General features: G+C 41.5%; 1 protein-coding gene across 1 annotated transcript in view; it reads right to left on the bottom strand.

The window, feature by feature from the left end:
• LOC128659954 (gastrula zinc finger protein XlCGF26.1-like) overlaps positions 1 to 20,113 on the bottom strand; it is a 472,524-nt gene that overhangs the window by 47,270 nt on the left and 405,141 nt on the right. The window lies entirely within an intron of this gene.

The following is a 20,113-nucleotide window of genomic DNA, read 5'->3' as shown; positions in this document are numbered from 1 at the left end:
TCTGTGCCAAATAAGTGACTGGCGCAGGGTTGGATAACCTTGGTTCGTCACAAATTGGTGGCAGCGGTGTAGATAATTTTTTTTATTATTAGATTTTAGTGCTTGTGGATTTGCTAGTGTGAAAATCCCGGTACTAAAAGAAATTGTTTCTTACAATTTCCAAAGGCTAAAACTCAGTGCATTATATAGTCACACATTGCAAACAGTCCCCTTCCCTATTCTCTGTTTTTCTTTTCTATTTTATTTTTGCTATGGAGGCATACGAGCAGCGATCTAGAGAGGCACTTATACTCCTATGCCAGGAGCGGGATATTCCAATACGTTCAAAGAACAAAGATTCACTAATACAAGCTCTTGTTGAATATGATAACAGCCAAATCACACCAGTTGAAGTCTCAGGAGAGATGTCTGCAGCTGTGGGCGGTGATTCATCAGGATCTGGGGATCCATTGGACTGTTATTTGCAAACTGTTCTTAAACATATGGGCTCAGTGGATGCAAGTTTGCGCATGGAACTGATTACAAAGTTTTATGAAAGACAGGCTGCTGAACGACAGGCTGCCGTGGCTGAGAGGCAGGCGTCTCTGGCAGCTGAGAGACAGGTTGCTGAAAGCCAGGCGGCTGAACGACAGGCGGAGAGAGAGTATCAGCTACAGCTTGCACGGTTGGAGAGAGGGATGGTCTCACCTGTTGTTAGTGAACCTAGAGACCCACCTGCTCCCAGAGTGCGTGCAGAGAATTTTCCCACCCTGGAGAAAGATGGAGATGTGGATGTATTCCTGCGTAGCTTTGAGAAAGTTTGCAGACAGTTCCAGTTGCCAAGGGAGCAGTGGGCCAAGTACCTTACCCCTGGCCTGAAAGGTCCTGCACTGGAGGCGTTTGCTGAACTACCCCCAGAGTTTGATCAGGACTATGATTCCATTAAAGCTGCCCTGCAGAGGAGATACAATCTTACTCCTGAAGTTTACCGAAAGAAATTCCGTTCCCTGCAGAAAGGTGTGTCAGAGAGCTATATAACAGCTGTTGGAAACTTGAGGACAGCCTTTAAACAGTGGGTCAGAGGATTAAAAGTTGCCACTATGGAGGAGCTGGAAGATTTGATTGTGAAGGAGCAATTTATGCAGCTGTGCCCAGCCGGAGTTCAAGAATGGGTTTTAGATCGGAAGCCCATAACAGCATTGGAAGCTGGCGAGCTGGCTGATTTTTACACAGCTAACAGGTCTCCAGAGAATGGGAGGAAATCCTTTTCTAAGGGGGGATCCACCTGGAAAGGAGCTGCTGCACGACCCCCCTTCACAAAACCTGCTGTGCCTTTATCCAGTGTGTCTGCTCCCTCTGGGAAAGGAGGGGCGAGTGCTGCATCTGGGCAGGGGGATACCCGCAGATGTTTTGTTTGCAACAAAGTGGGCCACATCAGCTCCACTTGCCCAGAGAGGATTAACTTGGGGCAATCAGATGGAGGGAGTAATCCCTCAGAAGTACCAGCATCTGTTTTGTTTGTTACCTGTCCAGAGGAAAACAACCATGAGAACCTGCAACCTGTGACTGTTGGAGATAAGGTAACCCTAGGGCTAAGGGACACAGGTGCAGAAGTGACTATGGTGCATCCAAAGCTAGTGAACTCTGAGAACATTATCCCTGGAAAGACTCTAGCAGTTAAAGGGATTGGGGGAATGAAACTTGCAGTGCCTATGGCACGTATATATCTTGATTGGGGTGTGGGGAGAGGTTTAAGAAATGTGGGGGTATCTGAAAATATTCCTAATGATGTTTTACTGGGTACTGATTTGGGTAGATTGTTATCTCTTTATGTGCCTGACAATGCTACATGTGACCTAGTGACATTAGTTGCGGACCCTTATGTGGAAAGGGCTGTGTGTAAAAATGCTCAGAGACATTATGACCAGGAGGGAGGACAGAGTGCATGTGTGCGCAGGGCTGTGCCTGAACTGGGGGTGTCTGTGCTGAGAGGTGAAGCTGTACGAGGAGATGCTGACTGGGGAGAACGACAGACAGACGGTGTGTGTCTTCCTGTACTTAAACCAGCAGTATCGGCAGAATTACCATTAGCTGTTCAGGGAGAAACTGATGGTGGAGAAAGGCCGAAAGACTGTGTGGGTCTGTCTGTGCCTGAACTGAGTTTACCTGTACAGGGAGGAGCTGTTTGTGAGAGAAGGCAGATGAGGGGTGCGTGTCTGCCTGTGATTGAATCAGTGTATTCTATAGAAGGAGGTGAGATTGACGGGGGAGAGAATGACTGGGTGACTGGGCCGCTGGATGATGTGTGCCAGTCTCTGCCAGGGACAATTCTGTACCCTGTGAAAAGACACAATAGTTGGGATAAATGGCAGAAGGAAGATGTGTGCTTGTCTGCACCAGTGTCAAAAGGATACCAGATTCTGTGTGATTATGCAAAGTGGCAGACTGACTGTGAGAGAGAGCAGGGGGGCAAACTAGCCCACTCTAGGACAGAAGCAGCAAAGCCACAGATTTCAAACTGTGTGGGGGAGGAGGGTACAGGATACTCTTTGAGGGACCCCCAGAGTGAGTGTGAAAGATTGTGGATGACAGAGACCCCAGTAACCTCAGCTGTGACCTATAAACAGACTGCACAGGCTAGGGGACAGAGACTGACACAGACTGCAGGCCCAGGGGGGAGGAGTACAGAGAAGTGTATTTACACAGCCCCACCGTGCCATTCAGCAAATACACTGATAGATGTGCAGCATCAGTGTCCCCAGCAGTTAGAACCCACAGTGAGGAGAAGGGGGGCAGTTAGTCAACCCCCTACCAACCATAACAGAGTGCAGGAGTACAGGAATTCTACTCCAGTGGGAGGGCAAGAGCCTATGGTAGTTAAGCAGCAACTGACAGCACACAATATGCTTAGAGAGCACACCATAGGTAGCAAGACACTAGGTTTCACAGGCACCTCTGTAACAGGGGATGATGTGTTGTTCAGGGATAAGATGCCAACCTTATTGGGGGAGGTACCTGCAAAACCCAGAGATGCCATATTCACACAAAAACAGTTGCAGGAGTTTACTGCCAGAGAGGGAGTGTGTGAGATGGTCCATAATGTTCTTGTACTCACGCCCATGAGACAGAACAAACTAGAGGCAGCATGGGAAGGGCCCTGCAATATATTCAATCAGTTGGGTAGGGCAACTAGTGTGTCACTTTTAAAAGGAGGGCATCCTGCTGCCAAAACTGCTAGGTGCAATCTGTCTGGAAATGGTGTTCTCACCGCAAGGGGAAGCTCCTTTCGATACGCATCGGGAGTGGCTCGTAGCCACCCCCTTTTGCGTCTCTTATTGGGGGAGGTGTCACAAATATCTCAGGATTCAGCTCCTAAGGAGTTAACTTTGTGCAGCTTGCACTCAAAACAGTTATTTGTTTTCAAGAAGAATTGTGTTTGTATTTTCTTTGAAGTGCCAGAACCCTCTAACTAGCCACCAAATGCTAGTGTGTATGCATTGAGTCATAAAATCACTGAAGCTCTTAGTCACAGAGATACACAGGATAAAGTTTATGGCTTAAGCTGTCAATAGAATGCCTGATGCAAAACAGGCTCTTCATTACAAAAACTGACCAGGTCACTGACAGGACATTGGTATACTATGTACATATGTGGGTTAAAAGTGTTATAACTTTAACGGCAGGTAAATATGACAACCTATGGCATATTTGATATCAAACTGGTTCTCCCAATAAAACTAAGAGGTTCTAAATATGTAAATATAGAAATTTCTTACCTAGCAGGAATGATAATGGATTGTATAAATTCAGGCAAGAAATTTAGTCTATTGAAGTTTGTAAAGACAGTGGGGTTTCTTAGCCCGCCCAGGAGGGTGTGGTTAAGCAACATGATCTCTGAGAAGTAGGTTTAAGATTCTTATTTTTTAACAATAAGATTGTCATTCTTACAAGGGGAGCTGCTGTACAGAGTAAGGAGCCATCATTTTCATGCCAGCCCCTGGCGCAGATCTTGAAGACTAGGAAAGTATTCAATTCTGTTTTTCTCCTTTTTATTTTAAAATACTGTTTGCGTGTGTAATTTTATTTGTAACAACTTTTTATTAATAATGCATTGTGCATAATATTTTTGGCATAATAAATAATTCCTTTATTAAGTTTGGCCTTTGTCTAATAATTGAACCACGTTACTGAAAGGGACTGGAATATTAGAACTGTATAATTTTAGGTTATTTTCTGTTAAATTGTATTTCTAGAGTTAATGTGTAAAGTCTGGGGTTTTCCTTAAGATTTTCCCTTTAATAAATTTTAAGTGGTGGCAGCATTTGAGCTATAGGATTTATAGTTTATTGTGGGTGGCATTACAAGGGAGTGTTGGGCATTTCTCTTACGTCTAGTACAGATTAAGGGAATGCGAATTAACTCTTGCACCCCCTAAACTGAATCACAAGCTTGCCTGGTGTGGCTAGATTGTGACCTATAGGTGACAGAAAAGGGGGCTGAAAACCCTTTCTGTGCCAAATAAGTGACTGGCGCAGGGTTGGATAACCTTGGTTCGTCACACACACTGTTGCTCTTTGTGCTAGTGAAGGGTTAATGCACACTGTGCTGCTCTATGTGCTAGTGAAGGGTTAATACACACTGTTGCTCTTTGTGCTAGTGAAGGGTTAATACACACTGTGCTGTTCTCTGTGCCAGCGAAGGGTTAATACACACTGTGCTGCTCTATGTGCTAGTGAAGGGTTAATACCCACTGTACAGCTCCATACTGTGCTGCTCTCTGTGCTAGTGAAGGGTTAATACCCACTGTGCTGCTCTCTGTGCTAGTGAAGGGTTAACACACACTGTGCTGCTCTCTGTACTAGTAAAGGCTTAATACACACTGTGCTGCCCTCTATGCTAGTGAAGGGTTAATACCCACTGTGCTGATCTCTGTGCTAGTGAAGGGTAAACACACACTGTTGCTCTCTGTGCTAGTGAAGGGTTAATACCCACTGTGCTGCTCTCTTTGCTAGTGAAGGGTTAATACCCACTGTGCTGCTCTCTGTGCTAGTGAAGGTTTAATACCCACTGTGCTGCTCTCTGTGCTAGTGAAGGGTTAATACCCACTGTGCTGCTCTCTGTGCTAGTGAAGGGTTAACACACACTGTGCTGCTCTCTGTACTAGTGAAGGGTTAATACACACTGTTGCTCTCTGTACTAGTGAAGGCTTAATACACACTGTGCTGCCCTCTATGCTAGTGAAGGGTTAATACCCACTGTGCTGATCTCTGTGCTAGTGAAGGGTTAATACACACTGTACTGCTCTCTGTGCTAGTGAAGGGTTAACACACACTGTGTTGCTCTCTGTGCTAGTGAAGGTTTAATACCCACTGTGCTGCTCTCTGTGCTAGTGAAGGGTTAATACCCACTGTGCTGCTCTATGTGCTAGTGAAGGGTTAATACACACTGTGCTGCTCTATGTGCTAGTGAAGGGTTAATACACACTGTGCTGCTCTCTGTGCTAGTGAAGGGTTAATACACACTGTGCTGCTCTCTGTGCTAGTGAAGGGTTAATACACACTGTCACAAATATCTCAGGATTCAGCTCCTAAGGAGTTAACTTTGTGCAGCTTGCACTCAAAACAGTTATTTGTTTTCAAGAAGAATTGTGTTTGTATTTTCTTTGAAGTGCCAGAACCCTCTAACTAGCCACCAAATGCTAGTGTGTATGCATTGAGTCATAAAATCACTGAAGCTCTTAGTCACAGAGATACACAGGATAAAGTTTATGGCTTAAGCTGTCAATAGAATGCCTGATGCAAAACAGGCTCTTCATTACAAAAACTGACCAGGTCACTGACAGGACATTGGTATACTATGTACATATGTGGGTTAAAAGTGTTATAACTTTAACGGCAGGTAAATATGACAACCTATGGCATATTTGATATCAAACTGGTTCTCCCAATAAAACTAAGAGGTTCTAAATATGTAAATATAGAAATTTCTTACCTAGCAGGAATGATAATGGATTGTATAAATTCAGGCAAGAAATTTAGTCTATTGAAGTTTGTAAAGACAGTGGGGTTTCTTAGCCCGCCCAGGAGGGTGTGGTTAAGCAACATGATCTCTGAGAAGTAGGTTTAAGATTCTTATTTTTTAACAATAAGATTGTCATTCTTACAAGGGGAGCTGCTGTACAGAGTAAGGAGCCATCATTTTCATGCCAGCCCCTGGCGCAGATCTTGAAGACTAGGAAAGTATTCAATTCTGTTTTTCTCCTTTTTATTTTAAAATACTGTTTGCGTGTGTAATTTTATTTGTAACAACTTTTTATTAATAATGCATTGTGCATAATATTTTTGGCATAATAAATAATTCCTTTATTAAGTTTGGCCTTTGTCTAATAATTGAACCACGTTACTGAAAGGGACTGGAATATTAGAACTGTATAATTTTAGGTTATTTTCTGTTAAATTGTATTTCTAGAGTTAATGTGTAAAGTCTGGGGTTTTCCTTAAGATTTTCCCTTTAATAAATTTTAAGTGGTGGCAGCATTTGAGCTATAGGATTTATAGTTTATTGTGGGTGGCATTACAAGGGAGTGTTGGGCATTTCTCTTACGTCTAGTACAGATTAAGGGAATGCGAATTAACTCTTGCACCCCCTAAACTGAATCACAAGCTTGCCTGGTGTGGCTAGATTGTGACCTATAGGTGACAGAAAAGGGGGCTGAAAACCCTTTCTGTGCCAAATAAGTGACTGGCGCAGGGTTGGATAACCTTGGTTCGTCACAAATTGGTGGGCAGCGGTGTAGATAATTTTTTTTATTATTAGATTTTAGTGCTTGTGGATTTGCTAGTGTGAAAATCCCGGTACTAAAAGAAATTGTTTCTTACAATTTCCAAAGGCTAAAACTCAGTGCATTATATAGTCACACATTGCAAACAGTCCCCTTCCCTATTCTCTGTTTTTCTTTTCTATTTTATTTTTGCTATGGAGGCATACGAGCAGCGATCTAGAGAGGCACTTATACTCCTATGCCAGGAGCGGGATATTCCAATACGTTCAAAGAACAAAGATTCACTAATACAAGCTCTTGTTGAATATGATAACAGCCAAATCACACCAGTTGAAGTCTCAGGAGAGATGTCTGCAGCTGTTGGCGGTGATTCATCAGGATCTGGGGATCCATTGGACTGTTATTTGCAAACTGTTCTTAAACATATGGGCTCAGTGGATGCAAGTTTGCGCATGGAACTGATTACAAAGTTTTATGAAAGACAGGCTGCTGAACGACAGGCTGCCGTGGCTGAGAGGCAGGCGTCTCTGGCAGCTGAGAGACAGGTTGCTGAAAGCCAGGCGGCTGAACGACAGGCGGAGAGAGAGTATCAGCTACAGCTTGCACGGTTGGAGAGAGGGATGGTCTCACCTGTTGTTAGTGAACCTAGAGACCCACCTGCTCCCAGAGTGCGTGCAGAGAATTTTCCCACCCTGGAGAAAGATGGAGATGTGGATGTATTCCTGCGTAGCTTTGAGAAAGTTTGCAGACAGTTCCAGTTGCCAAGGGAGCAGTGGGCCAAGTACCTTACCCCTGGCCTGAAAGGTCCTGCACTGGAGGCGTTTGCTGAACTACCCCCAGAGTTTGATCAGGACTATGATTCCATTAAAGCTGCCCTGCAGAGGAGATACAATCTTACTCCTGAAGTTTACCGAAAGAAATTCCGTTCCCTGCAGAAAGGTGTGTCAGAGAGCTATATAACAGCTGTTGGAAACTTGAGGACAGCCTTTAAACAGTGGGTCAGAGGATTAAAAGTTGCCACTATGGAGGAGCTGGAAGATTTGATTGTGAAGGAGCAATTTATGCAGCTGTGCCCAGCCGGAGTTCAAGAATGGGTTTTAGATCGGAAGCCCATAACAGCATTGGAAGCTGGCGAGCTGGCTGATTTTTACACAGCTAACAGGTCTCCAGAGAATGGGAGGAAATCCTTTTCTAAGGGGGGATCCACCTGGAAAGGAGCTGCTGCACGACCCCCCTTCACAAAACCTGCTGTGCCTTTATCCAGTGTGTCTGCTCCCTCTGGGAAAGGAGGGGCGAGTGCTGCATCTGGGCAGGGGGATACCCGCAGATGTTTTGTTTGCAACAAAGTGGGCCACATCAGCTCCACTTGCCCAGAGAGGATTAACTTGGGGCAATCAGATGGAGGGAGTAATCCCTCAGAAGTACCAGCATCTGTTTTGTTTGTTACCTGTCCAGAGGAAAACAACCATGAGAACCTGCAACCTGTGACTGTTGGAGATAAGGTAACCCTAGGGCTAAGGGACACAGGTGCAGAAGTGACTATGGTGCATCCAAAGCTAGTGAACTCTGAGAACATTATCCCTGGAAAGACTCTAGCAGTTAAAGGGATTGGGGGAATGAAACTTGCAGTGCCTATGGCACGTATATATCTTGATTGGGGTGTGGGGAGAGGTTTAAGAAATGTGGGGGTATCTGAAAATATTCCTAATGATGTTTTACTGGGTACTGATTTGGGTAGATTGTTATCTCTTTATGTGCCTGACAATGCTACATGTGACCTAGTGACATTAGTTGCGGACCCTTATGTGGAAAGGGCTGTGTGTAAAAATGCTCAGAGACATTATGACCAGGAGGGAGGACAGAGTGCATGTGTGCGCAGGGCTGTGCCTGAACTGGGGGTGTCTGTGCTGAGAGGTGAAGCTGTACGAGGAGATGCTGACTGGGGAGAATGACAGACAGACGGTGTGTGTCTTCCTGTACTTAAACCAGCAGTATCGGCAGAATTACCATTAGCTGTTCAGGGAGAAACTGATGGTGGAGAAAGGCCGATAGACTGTGTGGGTCTGTCTGTGCCTGAACTGAGTTTACCTGTACAGGGAGGAGCTGTTTGTGAGAGAAGGCAGATGAGGGGTGCGTGTCTGCCTGTGATTGAATCAGTGTATTCTATAGAAGGAGGTGAGATTGACGGGGGAGAGAATGACTGGGTGACTGGGCCGCTGGATGATGTGTGCCAGTCTCTGCCAGGGACAATTCTGTACCCTGTGAAAAGACACAATAGTTGGGATAAATGGCAGAAGGAAGATGTGTGCTTGTCTGCACCAGTGTCAAAAGGATACCAGATTCTGTGTGATTATGCAAAGTGGCAGACTGACTGTGAGAGAGAGCAGGGGGGCAAACTAGCCCACTCTAGGACAGAAGCAGCAAAGCCACAGATTTCAAACTGTGTGGGGGAGGAGGGTACAGGATACTCTTTGAGGGACCCCCAGAGTGAGTGTGAAAGATTGTGGATGACAGAGACCCCAGTAACCTCAGCTGTGACCTATAAACAGACTGCACAGGCTAGGGGACAGAGACTGACACAGACTGCAGGCCCAGGGGGGAGGAGTACAGAGAAGTGTATTTACACAGCCCCACCGTGCCATTCAGCAAATACACTGATAGATGTGCAGCATCAGTGTCCCCAGCAGTTAGAACCCACAGTGAGGAGAAGGGGGGCAGTTAGTCAACCCCCTACCAACCATAACAGAGTGCAGGAGTACAGGAATTCTACTCCAGTGGGAGGGCAAGAGCCTATGGTAGTTAAGCAGCAACTGACAGCACACAATATGCTTAGAGAGCACACCATAGGTAGCAAGACACTAGGTTTCACAGGCACCTCTGTAACAGGGGATGATGTGTTGTTCAGGGATAAGATGCCAACCTTATTGGGGGAGGTACCTGCAAAACCCAGAGATGCCATATTCACACAAAAACAGTTGCAGGAGTTTACTGCCAGAGAGGGAGTGTGTGAGATGGTCCATAATGTTCTTGTACTCACGCCCATGAGACAGAACAAACTAGAGGCAGCATGGGAAGGGCCCTGCAATATATTCAATCAGTTGGGTAGGGCAACTAGTGTGTCACTTTTAAAAGGAGGGCATCCTGCTGCCAAAACTGCTAGGTGCAATCTGTCTGGAAATGGTGTTCTCACCGCAAGGAGAAGCTCCTTTCGATACGCATCGGGAGTGGCTCGTAGCCACCCCCTTTTGCGTCTCTTATTGGGGGAGGTGTCACAAATATCTCAGGATTCAGCTCCTAAGGAGTTAACTTTGTGCAGCTTGCACTCAAAACAGTTATTTGTTTTCAAGAAGAATTGTGTTTGTATTTTCTTTGAAGTGCCAGAACCCTCTAACTAGCCACCAAATGCTAGTGTGTATGCATTGAGTCATAAAATCACTGAAGCTCTTAGTCACAGAGATACACAGGATAAAGTTTATGGCTTAAGCTGTCAATAGAATGCCTGATGCAAAACAGGCTCTTCATTACAAAAACTGACCAGGTCACTGACAGGACATTGGTATACTATGTACATATGTGGGTTAAAAGTGTTATAACTTTAACGGCAGGTAAATATGACAACCTATGGCATATTTGATATCAAACTGGTTCTCCCAATAAAACTAAGAGGTTCTAAATATGTAAATATAGAAATTTCTTACCTAGCAGGAATGATAATGGATTGTATAAATTCAGGCAAGAAATTTAGTCTATTGAAGTTTGTAAAGACAGTGGGGTTTCTTAGCCCGCCCAGGAGGGTGTGGTTAAGCAACATGATCTCTGAGAAGTAGGTTTAAGATTCTTATTTTTTAACAATAAGATTGTCATTCTTACAAGGGGAGCTGCTGTACAGAGTAAGGAGCCATCATTTTCATGCCAGCCCCTGGCGCAGATCTTGAAGACTAGGAAAGTATTCAATTCTGTTTTTCTCCTTTTTATTTTAAAATACTGTTTGCGTGTGTAATTTTATTTGTAACAACTTTTTATTAATAATGCATTGTGCATAATATTTTTGGCATAATAAATAATTCCTTTATTAAGTTTGGCCTTTGTCTAATAATTGAACCACGTTACTGAAAGGGACTGGAATATTAGAACTGTATAATTTTAGGTTATTTTCTGTTAAATTGTATTTCTAGAGTTAATGTGTAAAGTCTGGGGTTTTCCTTAAGATTTTCCCTTTAATAAATTTTAAGTGGTGGCAGCATTTGAGCTATAGGATTTATAGTTTATTGTGGGTGGCATTACAAGGGAGTGTTGGGCATTTCTCTTACGTCTAGTACAGATTAAGGGAATGCGAATTAACTCTTGCACCCCCTAAACTGAATCACAAGCTTGCCTGGTGTGGCTAGATTGTGACCTATAGGTGACAGAAAAGGGGGCTGAAAACCCTTTCTGTGCCAAATAAGTGACTGGCGCAGGGTTGGATAACCTTGGTTCGTCACACACACTGTTGCTCTTTGTGCTAGTGAAGGGTTAATACACACTGTGCTGCTCTATGTGCTAGTGAAGGGTTAATACACACTGTTGCTCTTTGTGCTAGTGAAGGGTTAATACACACTGTGCTGTTCTCTGTGCCAGCGAAGGGTTAATACACACTGTGCTGCTCTATGTGCTAGTGAAGGGTTAATACCCACTGTACAGCTCCATACTGTGCTGCTCTCTGTGCTAGTGAAGGGTTAATACCCACTGTGCTGCTCTCTGTGCTAGTGAAGGGTTAACACACACTGTGCTGCTCTCTGTACTAGTGAAGGCTTAATACACACTGTGCTGCCCTCTATGCTAGTGAAGGGTTAATACCCACTGTGCTGATCTCTGTGCTAGTGAAGGGTAAACACACACTGTTGCTCTCTGTGCTAGTGAAGGGTTAATACCCACTGTGCTGCTCTCTTTGCTAGTGAAGGGTTAATACCCACTGTGCTGCTCTCTGTGCTAGTGAAGGTTTAATACCCACTGTGCTGCTCTCTGTGCTAGTGAAGGGTTAATACCCACTGTGCTGCTCTCTGTGCTAGTGAAGGGTTAACACACACTGTGCTGCTCTCTGTACTAGTGAAGGGTTAATACACACTGTTGCTCTCTGTACTAGTGAAGGCTTAATACACACTGTGCTGCCCTCTATGCTAGTGAAGGGTTAATACACACTGTTGCTCTTTGTGCTAGTGAAGGGTTAATACACACTGTGCTGTTCTCTGTGCCAGTGAAGGGTTAATACACACTGTGCTGCTCTATGTGCTAGTGAAGGGTTAATACCCACTGTGCAGCTCCATACTGTGCTGCTCTCTGTGCTAGTGAAAGGTTAATACACACTGTGCTGCTCTCTGTGCTAGTGAAAGGTTAATACACACTGTGCTGCTCTCTGTGCTAGTGAACGGTTAACACAGAAGTATAGAGGAATGTAATCTATTTGCAAAAATTTGTATATAAACACAGAAGTATAGAGGAAAGTGGATATGCAAAACAGGCAGTATCCAAAAGACCAGGAGTACAGCACTCTTGCTTATTAATTCAGAGGCAGTTTAGGCAATATGCAAAATAGAAAACTTTTTTATGTGATTATAAAAATGTTAGTATAGTATAAAAACCACATATATTGTTAAAAACATCAAAATGGTGGTGAAATACATGGAGACAGACAGACACACAAACAAACAAACTAACATATAGAGACAAAACGTGTTCCCCTTATAACAAGGAAAAAATTGAGCACAATGAGCACACAGGTGTGTCATTGTGTACTTAATTTGCATATCTTACCCAGAATTCTTTGCTGCATTGGAAACAATGTAATTCAGAGGTTTTCTGTGGGTAAAGAAGCCTCTGGGCCTGTCTGGATTTGTTAATGAACTTCACAATGAGTTATTTTTTCTATATTTTGTGCGTAGTGGAGGATTTTAAACTCTCCTTTTATCTCCCCCTAATTTAAAATGTTGTTGTTTTCTGCCCGGAATCAACTTCACCCAGCAGTGATTCTAACCTACTCCCAGCTGATGAGTGGCAAAAACCACGAAACAGCTGTCCTGGAATGGTTATGAATCACTGCACTAACCCTAGCTAAGTTTATAAGCTGTGTGAACAGCGATACTTTGGCATAAAGGGAACCTGCTGAAAAGCAGACTGAAGTAAAAAGGTGTGTCATTGTGTACTTAATTTGCATATCTTACCCAGAATCCTTTGCTGCATTGGAAACAATGTAATTCAGAGGTTTTCTGTAGGTAAACAAGCCTCTGGGCCTGTCTAGATTTGTTAATGAACTACACAATGAGTTATTTTTTCTATATTTTGTGCGTAGTGGAGGATTTTAAACTCTCCTTTTATCTCCCTCTAATTTAAAATGTTGTTGTTTTTTATATATATATATATATATATATATATATATAAAAACAATAATGAAGGAAGAAAAATGGCACATAATAGTGACATTCGATAAAGACTGGGAATACAGCATTCTTTTATAAAGAACAGACGAAAACACTTGGAATGTTTCTGTAATCAAAAAAGGTTTTATTGTGCGGCCAGCGGGTCCGGACCAGTCCAGATCCACCTAGGCAGTGGCATAAAAAGTGTAAACCATAACCAAAATATAATAACAAATGATTAAACTTTTAATCAAGGCAAAAGATTTCACCAAAGGGCCGGCCCAGTTGTTACCCATGCAAGATGTAACTAAAGAAAGTATATTTCACATGTGAAGCAATTAGTAAGCAGCAAGACTTAGTGCTGTAGATGGAAGAAAAGCTTTCTGGTATACGTCAGACCTAATACAGGTTTTAGTAAAAACTGAGGTAACCATGAAAAAAGCAACTCTTATTCCAAAATCCAGTACTTATCACACAAAAAATGGCAATAATGTGCATAACAAACTTAAAGCATGACAAAATAACACAAAACAGCACAAAATAAAGCAATCAACATGTAGTGTAGGTCAGTTGGGCATTGAGATGTAATAAGTAATATTCTTCTTATAAAGACTAAAGAAGTTACATAGTCCTCCAGACTGGAACCCATGTAGTAAGTACAAAAGTCCCCAGGATAATTTTAGAATTACTCAGTCAAATGCCCAGTGACAAAAATTAGAGCAGGTCGTCGTAATGAAAGCAAATACAAGCGGTATGCGGTTGTAAGCTGATATCAGGTAAAGCAGAAAGTAAGCAAAGTCACTCAAGCAAATATTGGAGCACGTTTGTAGCAAGAGGTCAGGTTAGTGTAGCGTTAATTAGCAGGCAACACAAAGGCATATATAACAGTAGAAAAAGGAAAAGGTACAGGAGGATACTAGCTATTTGGAGAAGTACCCCTCTGTCAACTGCACCCTTTCAACGTAGCCTCAGTTTACCCACAGCCTTGTCGGAACTTCTGAACGCCTTCAGGACCTCTCTCCAAACATTTTCTTTGCTGTGTGCAATCATCGATCCTCGGTTAGCCTCCAAATAATATCTGCTTGGCCTCAACAGCGTGCTCATATGCTCACCATCGGCACGCTGAAACTCCGGTTAGTCGCCTGCTCCAATTCGCTATAGCGCAACCACATTCAAAAATAGGCTCCACCAAACAGCATGGGTATCATGTGGGACGGCTGACAAGACGCCGACACATGTTTCACCCCTACGTCATCAGAAGAGACGGGGCTTCATCAGGGCATTGAAGCCCCGTCTCTTCTGATGACGTAGGGGTGAAACACGTGTCGGCGTCTTGTCAGCCGTCCCACATGATACCCATGCTGTTTGGTGGAGCCTATTTTTGAATGTGGTTGCGCTATAGCGAATTGGAGCAGGCGACTAACCGGAGTTTCAGCGTGCCGATGGTGAGCATATGAGCACGCTGTTGAGGCCAAGCAGATATTATTTGGAGGCTAACCGAGGATCGATGATTGCACACAGCAAAGAAAATGTTTGGAGAGAGGTCCTGAAGGCGTTCAGAAGTTCCGACAAGGCTGTGGGTAAACTGAGGCTACGTTGAAAGGGTGCAGTTGACAGAGGGGTACTTCTCCAAATAGCTAGTATCCTCCTGTACCTTTTCCTTTTTCTAGCTTGTTATATATGCCTTTGTGTTGCCTGCTAATTAACGCTACACTAACCTGACCTCTTGCTACAAACGTGCTCCAATATTTGCTTGAGTGACTTTGCTTACTTTCTGCTTTACCTGATATCAGCTTACAACCGCATACCGCTTGTATTTGCTTTCATTACGACGACCTGCTCTAATTTTTGTCACTGGGCATCTGACTGAGTAATTCTAAAATTATCCTGGGGACTTTTGTACTTACTACATGGGTTCCAGTCTGGAGGACTATGTAACTTCTTTAGTCTTTATAAGAAGAATATTACTTATTACATCTCAATGCCCAACTGACCTACACTACATGTTGATTGCTTTATTTTGTGCTGTTTTGTGTTATTTTGTCATGCTTTAAGTTTGTTATGCACATTATTGCCATTTTTTGTGTGATAAGTACTGGATTTTGGAATAAGAGTTGCTTTTTTCATGGTTACCTCAGTTTTTACTAAAACCTGTATTAGGTCTGACGTATACCAGAAAGCTTTTCTTCCATCTACAGCACTAAGTCTTGCTGCTTACTAATTGCTTCACATGTGAAATATACTTTCTTTAGTTACATCTTGCATGGGTAACAACTGGGCCGGCCCTTTGGTGAAATCTTTTGCCTTGATTAAAAGTTTAATCATTTGTTATTATATTTTGGTTATGGTTTACACTTTTTATGCCACTGCCTAGGTGGATCTGGACTGGTCCGGACCCGCTGGCCGCACAATAAAACCTTTTTTGATTACAGAAACATTCCAAGTGTTTTCGTCTGTTCTTTATAAAAGAGTGCTGTATTCCCAGTCTTTATCGAATGTCACTATTATGTGCCATTTTTCTTCCTTCATTATTGTTGTTTATAATTAATGAATGGGTCTGCACCAACAGTATTTATTCTAATACAAGATAGAAGTGTTTGAGTACTCTCCTCACTTCAACACTTGGTTTTCCTGCTATTTTTTCCATCCACCCAATCTATATTTAATATATATATATATATATATATATATATATATATATATATATATATATATATATATATATATATATATATTTCATTATACACTTTATACACTGGTCCTGAGCCTTAATCATACATAATCAACCATTTCTGTTATGTTAATAACCAGCCCTGGATTCCTTGCTTCTTTGTTATACGAGTAATATGCTCCCCCTTCTGGGTTAAATATATACATTCACTTATGCTTAACTGTGCTACGGCAATATCTCATTAAGCTTTGCACTTCTCTTTAGGTGACTGCCTTAATACCTCTACCTACTACCTCATCTTCGCTCTGTCTGCGGCCGAGACGGAGTGATGTATTGGGCAAAATTATATTTGATGGAGTGCCCTTTTTATATCAGGGTGTATAGCGAGTTACCAAATAGCATTCTCTAGACAGAGAGGTTCCACTGTATAACAATGCACCAAGATAGGACCCTCTCAAGGTGCATTAGGATGTACATAAATAAATGGCGGTTATTAATCGATAAGGGATATAACAAAATAGCACAATTCCATTTGTAGGAATATTCTAATTGATCCCTGAGTCATAAGAAGAATAGATTAGTCTCTCATCCTATAGTAATAGAAAGTGAACATATACTTTTAACTGTTGTCTCATAAAACAGGCTCTGTGGCGATTTATATCAGTACACCTCTGAATTTTAATTGCACAGCTGGCAATAATCCCTTAGTCACAAAACAAATCACTAAAATACCATAAATTAGTTACCTGGAATTAGTCATGTCTCAATGGGACTAAAGATAATCTGCAGTTTTGTTTTTATATTGTTGAAGCATGTTATAACTTTATCCTCGACACAATACTCTTATCCTAGCTACATGTAGTAACTCCAATGCTACTGTTATCACCTAGTTTATCCTCTAGTTAATGATGTTATACGGCACCATGGCCCAAGAGTGGCCCTCGAGTTATATTACCCCCTTTTGTTATGTCATATATGTGTACATAGGCTCAAGAGTGGCCGTTAGTTTAATGGGGGAGGTTTATTTTCTGTTGCAATATGTACATCATAGATGTGGATTTGAACCCTGGAATAGGAGGCACTGTATTGTATTGTTTTTTTTGTTTTTGTTTTTTTTTATTTATTTCCTGTACCTATCATATTGCATCTGCCATTGTCTGTAACTATTTTCCTGAAACCTCAATAAAAAAAATGTAAATATTTGTTTAAGACCCAGTGAGTGCTCCTCTCTATATTGGACTTGCATACATGTTAATTGGCATGCACCCTGGGCAGGAAATGAATTGCTTAAGGCAAAAACAGCAATAGGAGCAACCAGGCAATCTTAAGCCACCTTATAATTTACTCATATTAAACATTTTCTTCGTTCTCTTCCAAATGAGAATTTTTATTTGTTCTCTTGATATGTTTCTTTGAAAAAAAAAGAATGTAAGCATAGGAACCGCCCATTTTTGCTTCAGCACCTGGGTAGCAGTTGCCGATTGGTGGCTACGTTTAGAGACCAATCAGAAAGTGCTATACAGGTTCTTAACCAAAAATGGTCTGGCTCCTATGCTTACATTCTTCATTTTTCAAAGAAACATATCAAGAGAACAAATAAAAATTGTAATTTGGAAATCTGTTTGGTTTAATCTCACTACTAGACTTGTGCAGCTTAGAAAAATTCGTTTTGGTTCGGATCGATTCGAATTTCGGTTCGGATCTATTCGAATTCGGAAAAATTCGAATGAATTTGTTTCGGATTCATTCGGATTCTTTCGGATTCGGGAAAAATTTGGTTCGGTTCGAATCGATTCGGAATTTCGGTAAGTGTTAGGTGGGATGTGCTGTGTATTACACTAGTATTATGTACTGTATATTAGGTTTAACCCATAGCAGAGTGATAAAACCTAATATACTGTACAATACTAGTGTAATACACGGCCATCCGAATCTACCGAATACATCCGAATCGATTTGGATGTATTCGAATCGATTTGGATGTATTCGATTTGATTCGGATTTATTCGGTAGATTCGGCAGTATTTTAATTAGGAAATTCGAATCGATCCAAATCTCTGAATTTTCGGAATTTCCGAATCGATCCGAAACGAATCGCACATGTCTACCTAATGACCTACTTGAATTTGTTGATTTCATTAAAGTATTGTTAGATCTGTCTCCTAAATTGTTATAAATAAAAACCTTATTTATATACAGTTTTGGTTAACATTATTTTGTGAATCAGGACAAGTAAATTGTCACGAGGGACAAGTAGATTGGGCTTTTTCTTTTAAATTTCCACACCCCTGAACAAGTGAGACCACACAGACGGGGCGGGGGGGGGATATTGATACTCTTACAAAAGGAAACTAAATGGATATATAATTTACAAACATTGTCTCCTATTGGACTCAATGAGAAACTGGAATTTGCTTCCTTCTTGCCTAGAACTTGATTTTTTCTTACTATGCATATCTTTTATTCCTCTACGTATGGAATATCCCTCTTCCTTCTTCTTTAACCTAGATTAACGCCTTTACTATTTATGAATTATAGGTAATATGTTTAATATTATCCAAATGGTACATTATCATAACTTTATTAATGCATGTGCAGACTACAGTGCACTTCTAAATATTACAGTATGTTGATTGTAGACTATTTTGTATATTTAAGTATAAGATTAGATAAAATTATTTTGTATCTTTAATTAATTACACTGTTCATTTGTATGTTCGTTATGTGTTGTTCGTTTCTTTTCTGTTGCTCTCTTTTCGCTGCAAGAATCATTGCATTTATACCAGTATTCAAAGAATACCTATGTTTACAGTATGTATTAAGTATGCTGTATTAAATCATGCATTGTTTAACAACTACGCTGGATATTGACGAAGGAGGTCATGTGACCAAAGCGGCTAATAAGAGGAGGCCTTGTGATGAGTTACGTCATCACCCGGAAGAAGCTCCTTGCTGCCATTGAAACGGAGCAAAACGCGCAAAAGGACGCGTAGGAGTGCAGCCCTCCTGACTCATGGGATCCCCCACTTTGTTTGTGACCATTAAGGTGAAGTGAGCCCTGAATGAACTCCCACCAGCTTCAGATAGAGGTAACGGATTGTGACCGGTGAACCCAGCGTGTGTGCTGATGGTAACTAGACCTGGAGGTCTGATATATATCGATACTGTTGGCGGTCTGTATGAACGTTTACCTAGCTGGCTTTAATATGGGCATTTCTCATATGGTTCCATCAAATATTTGTATTGGGCACTTGTTTCGCTTGCTTGGAATAACTGTTACTAATAGCGTTACAGCTTTCAGCTTTAAAACTTCTTTGGCTTATAACAACTTGCCAGCTTGTGCACCTGTATTTGCAACTATACACTATAATACGGAACTTTCTGTCATTATCTGCAATTATACGGAACTTCCTGCTTTGCTATAACTGCAATTTATGTGCTATACTGAACTGCCTTTAACTATATATGGTGCACCATATCAACTTCTAAGCTAGCTAAATTGTGCTCAATTTTTTCCTTGTTGTAAGGGGCACACGTTTTGCCTCTATATGTTAGTTTGTTTGTGTGTCTGTCTGTCTCCATGCATTTCACCACCATTTTGATGTATTTAACAATATATGTGGTTTTTATACTATACTAACATTTTTATAATCACATAAAAAAGTTTTCTAATTTGCATATTGCCTAAACTGCCTCTGAATTAATTATTTGAATTTATAAGTGAGAGTGCCATACTCCTGGTCTTTCAGATACTGCCTATTTTGCATATCCACTTTTCTCTACACTTCTGTGTTTATATACAAATTTTTGAGAATAGATTACATTCCCAAATAGACTGACTATAACAGATTAATTAGACTCCGCCAGAGAGAAACTTTTTGGATTCATAGACTCCAAACTCTGTTCCCCCTAGGTCTAAATGCAAATGTAGATCTAGCAGCATTTAACTGGATTCACTAAATTGTTCTTCTCTCAAATATAAATAGCAACATACTTCTTCATGTTAGCTCCTTTTCCAACTTCATTTAGTGTTTTATTAGTGTTCTATTATTGTTTATTATCAGGAAGTCACCAGCTAGCTCACACTAATTGACACATTAATTGTTCAGTCTGCTTTTAGCCGCTGTTATTTAATTTTATTTAATGTTATTTGTGTTTTTGTGTAATTTAATTTAGTTTTATTCCATTTTATGATATTTGACGCCATCCCATTCCTTGTTATACCTTTCCTGATATACCATAGACACAATTGTCTATTATTCTCTTATCCATTGACAATTCACATGTTGT

Source organism: Bombina bombina, chromosome 5 (assembly GCF_027579735.1).
Source record: "Bombina bombina isolate aBomBom1 chromosome 5, aBomBom1.pri, whole genome shotgun sequence".
Lineage (NCBI taxonomy): Eukaryota > Metazoa > Chordata > Amphibia > Anura > Bombinatoridae > Bombina > Bombina bombina.
This window is presented reverse-complemented; position numbering and strand designations above follow the sequence as displayed.